The sequence below is a fragment of the Dendrobium catenatum genome, unplaced genomic scaffold (assembly GCF_001605985.2).
Source record: "Dendrobium catenatum unplaced genomic scaffold, ASM160598v2 fragScaff_scaffold_659, whole genome shotgun sequence".
In the NCBI taxonomy this organism is placed as follows: domain Eukaryota; kingdom Viridiplantae; phylum Streptophyta; class Magnoliopsida; order Asparagales; family Orchidaceae; genus Dendrobium; species Dendrobium catenatum.
The window spans coordinates 891352-896633 of NW_021319121.1; positions in this window are offsets into that span (position 1 = coordinate 891352).

Genomic DNA, 5282 nt, shown 5'->3' on the forward strand with positions numbered 1-5282 from the left:
CCCCAAAAAAAAAAAAAAAAAAGACCTTAGACGATCTAGCATCACAAGTGGTCAGCGGCATTGATCTGATAAGATCGGTGTCAGATCTAACTCACCGAAGTGGATTATCTTTCCCGTCGGCAGCTGGATATCCAGAAAGACGTCGTTTCAACTCGACTTCCGGAGATCAAAAAAGACGCCGTTTTCAATTGCTTTGTCACTTCTTACAGACGATATATCGTCGACCTTCCGATTTTAAATCCCACTCCCTCTCCAAATCTCCAAACCCTAAACATCCATCCTGTCCCTTCTGCATCGGTTGCGAGCACGACTGTGCTCCAGAGATTTTTCGCATTTCGCGTGACACTGGCGACTTCATGATCGGACGGTGGAGATGAGAAGGTGTAGTGGTTTCACTGGAGGGGAGAATCGTGGATTGCAGAACTTTATGAGGACGAAGACGACGGACCTTTTCACAACGATGACATTTACGTATTTTTATCACATCCGAACCACGGAAAGCAGGAAAACGTGGGAGGCCTTTTCAGGACGCAAAAAGCAACGGCGGGAAGCAAAAATTTTTAAGACGGAGCAGGAACTCAGGCTTGGTTTGGGACGGCTTCACGGCTACGTTGCTTTAAAAAAATTTGTTAAATGATCGTTTGGGGCATTGCGGTAGAACGACGTTAGAAAAATTTTTGCGGCCTGTGGCTACTTCCCGCGACCTTTGGCAACCTCCCGCGGTCCGCTGCTTCCTCCTGCTTCCCGTGGTTTTGAAGGGAAAAAATGCCGTAAATGCCCCCATTTGTGCGAAACTGCTTCTCCCTCGTCGTCGGCGTTGTCATTTTCTTTTCCTTCACTTTTATCAATCTCTAATAGCATTACCCCGAATCCATACACATCAGTTTTCTTACTCACCCTCAAGCTCCCGCACGAAAGCTCCGGCGCCGCGTACCCAAACGAGCTCTGCCCAGTGCCCTGTCGCTCTGGTCGAGGCCCGAGCAACCGAATCAGTCCAAAATCAGCCACCTTTGCTTCGCCGCCGGCGTCGAGGAGGATATTGCTCGGCTTCACGTTGTAGTGGATTATCGGCGGACGGAAGGCGCTGTGGAGATAAGATAATCCTCGCGCTGTACCGAGCGCGATGTGGAAACGTCTTCTCGTTCCAAAATCCAACACGGATTCTTTTCAACTTTCTCTGTTCCTCGTTCGCATGTGGCTTCCCGTGAAAGGGCAATTCAGCTGCTTCTCCTCCACTGCTGAGATGGGGAAACCCGGTGGCATCGTCTTCTCGTTCCTATCGTCCCCTCTCCTCCTTCCTTTATCGAGGGCCTTCAACCTTCCTGGCGTTGCTCCCAGCGATTTCCAGAGGGTAGTTCTACATACATACACCAGACACACACATACTCACTAAAAAATTCTTTCATTTTTTTTTTCTGGCTGTTTTGTTTAGGGAGGAATTAAACAGGTGTTGCTATAGAGGATGACTCTAGAGGAATATTTAAGTTATCAAGGCTTCCAAACATAAATTAAGCTTTGTAAACAAGATCAATTTGTCGAGTTTGTTTTTTGTGGTTATATTGTACTTAATTTCAGTAATTTTTATTTTATTTTTATTTTTTCTGATTAACAGGTTATTCTTTCAATTGCAAATACCTGCATATCCTACACATAAACTGCTTTGATAAAGTGGATAAAATATTAATTTAAAATTATTATTTTGTTATCATATACATTTTTTATTTTTTTACATTTATACAAAATTTTTAATGTTTTAAATATTAAATATCAATAGTGTTCTATTATCAAATAATACATTGATGAATAGTCAAATTTTGAAACTATTATAAAATAATGATTGAGAATCTAAAATTTAAAGAAATTATTTTGAAGTATGACAGAAAAAATTAAGTTAAAAATTTAAAATATTTTGAAATATAAACTTAAAAAAATTAAAATAAATATTTGATTTGAATTTAGAATTATTAGTTTGTTATAATATAAATTTAAAAACATTTATATTTAATAAAAAAAAATTCATGTTAATATATAGAAGGGTATCAAGGTAATTTATTATTATACAGCAGCAGCACAGCAGCTTGGCAGTTCTACTACCCAAACAAAATTTATTGATTTTTGTACAGCAACTTTATAAAGTAACTTCCTGAACAATAACTTTACAACCTACTTTACCGACAGCTGCAGCCGTCCCAAACGAAGCCTATAACTAATTTGGATTAGCTTTGTGGATCCTCGTTCTTCACACAATTCTTTTGTGGGGCACATGAGGTGTTAAATTTATTTTGTTTTTAAATTTTCTTTTTCACACAAATTCCATCCCTATAACCTTCGATCTGCCTCTTTTCCTTTGAATTCATTTAGTATTAATTTATCTACATTTAAAATTGTTTTTTGTCACAAGCTAAAAATCCATTTCGTTAATATATGAAATATTTATCTCACTTCAGCTAATTAGGCTATGTAATCTAAATTTGGCTACATTTCTGTTTTGCGTACCAAATTATTTACTAATTAACGATTTTAATTGTAAGTTAAGAGGAATTAGTGTTAACTAGCTTTATTTAGTACTTAGTTAATTATTACATTAATTGAATAAAAGTCAACTTACTTCAACTACTACTTTTGTCCATCATTATTATAATAAAGAGCTGATGTTTTATTGAGGATTTTGCATCGACATTGATTGCACCCACAATCTATGGTGCTTATAGCAACAAGGAAGACGATGACTACAAGATTGATAGGGGCGAAGTGACTATGAGGGAAATGGAATGATGACAGCTTTAATGAAACAACAATGAAGTGTATGATGGTTAAGAATGGAGGCGATACTCTTGGGAGAAAAGATGAAGACACACCCAATGATGAAGGATGACATCGGTGATGGAATTACGAGGAAAATGATATATATGACCAGTGAAAATGGAGATCACAATGACAAAGGGATCCTAAATGTAAAATGATTGTTATAGGAGCTTATTTAGCTTTAACTTGAGCGACTTTTTGAGGCACTTTAACTTTGTTTATTTTCCCTTAAGCATGAAAAAGCTAGAAGTAAGCTTTTCAAGCTTAGTAAAGTTGTTAGACTATTATTTTCTTAACTAGCTTAAGTCGTTCAAACTAGCTCAAGCTAAACTGAGATCCAACCAAAGGGCCCTTGTTGAGATGAGATGGTTTAACTGGAGAAATTCCTCAAGGGTACAATGATATGAGAAAAATATCATAGAGATTCTGATGCAGGACTGTGTATGCTTTAGATGAATGTGATAAGAAATTGCACTTCTTAAATAAGAGCAAATAATAATTAAAACTATTTAGGCCCTAAACGACGATAGAAAACGAATGAGGGGTAACTACGCTTAGGCCAAATTACAAGCTAGGAACATGAACCACTAAATTAATTTAGAAATCCAACAAGATACAAATCAAGTAGCTATTCAATAAAATTACTAATCTAATATTGAGAGAAGCAACATCAAAAGTAAACTCAAAATTAAATTAAATTATTGTAAAATAAACTATAATAAAAATTTTTTTTAATTCACAATAAATATCGAATTTTGCGTTACTTTTTCTTCTTTAAAACGCTATTATTGACATTAACAGCTCGAAAGCTTTTAGATATTTCCTAATCAACGTGATTTCATTAAGCTAATGCGAATCAAATTAATAATTATTAGTTTTAATCTAATTTCATTTGATTTCATTTGTCTTAAGCTTCTTAGCTATTTTTGGTGAGCTTCTTCCAACAAGAATGACTTTTTTGGTTGTTAATTTAATTTAAATTAAGAGAAATAAATGATTAATTAATTAATTTTTATATCAATTTGTCATTAATGTTTCAAAATAAATTTAATAAATAATTTTTTGACTTTTTCGGAACTTAAGATATATTTGAGATAATTTTCTCATTATTTTGCTTTTAGAAAATAATCGCAACGATCACTATTTTTTAGAATTTTATATAATGAAAAAAATTTTATTTACTGTCAGTGTAACTAAGGCTTCGTTTGGGACGGTTTTTTTATTGCTTTCTAAAACGGAGTAAAAAATAAAAAATTTTGTAATAAAACTCTGTTTTAGAAAGCAGTAAAAAAGCCGTCCCAAACGAAGCCTAAATTGTTATCTTTACAATAACTTTACAATTAACTTTATAAAAAGTTGTAGCTGTCCCAAATAGACTCTTAGAATTTATTTAGGGCAATTATAACTTTTTTATTTTTTATTTTAAAAGATATTTTCTTGGGCTTTGTTTGGGACTGATTAAGCTTTTCTTTTAGTTTTATTTTTAAAAGCTCATTTCTTAGCCACTGTTTTAAAACTATATTTTGAAAATCAGATTTGTTTTTTTTAATTATGAAAAATTGGTCTTCATAATGTATATTATTTTTAGCAACTGTTTTTCTTACCACACAAGTAATCAAAATTATTCGAGAAGACCTTAGAGTCTCTCCCAAATAAACAAAAGCAATGAATATTTCCTCCCTCACTTTGCTCATTCTTCTTCTCTCTCGAATTATTCTATGTGGACACCGAACGTCGTCTGCAGACTAACCAAAATGAGCCAGATCGCTACCTCGGCTCGGTACTGCTCGGTACCACGCTCGATATTGCTGACGTGGGCACATTCTGGTTTGTTTCCGGATGTAGAGCTACATTAGGTGTCCGCACAAAATGATTTTTCCTCTCAACCTCAGTTTAAAAAATGCTTATTCAAAAGTTGTTCTCGAATACAAAAGTTCAAAACAAAGCTAAAAAAATTGTCTTTCAAACACATTATTTTTCTTACATTATACTAACTATTTTTCTTACCACAAAAGTAATCGAAAAGCTTTTCCAAACAAACCCTTAAAATGGATCCAAAATCAATTTTTATTGCAAGGAAAGATGATTGTAAAGTTATTGCACAAAAAACAATTAAACTAAAAATTAGGTCATGATCATAATCTAATCACGATGAATTTTAAAGTAATTCAACTTTCTTTGAGATAAGAAATGAATAATCAATTAATTTCTATATCACATTCAATCCTAAAATAAATTAAAGTCCATCTCAATTATATTTTGATCAGAATATATTCGCTAAACTTTTTCTCTCGATTCACAAGCATACTTCTAAATATATTTGTCACTACCATCTACGAATGCAAGTCTTCATAGCAAACTTCGTACACAAAAAAAATAAAAAATAAAAAAATATATTTTCATTATAAAACTCCCTTCAAGATTGTTTCCTTGAACTATAAATTAAAATAAATAAATAAATAAATAAATAAGTTTCT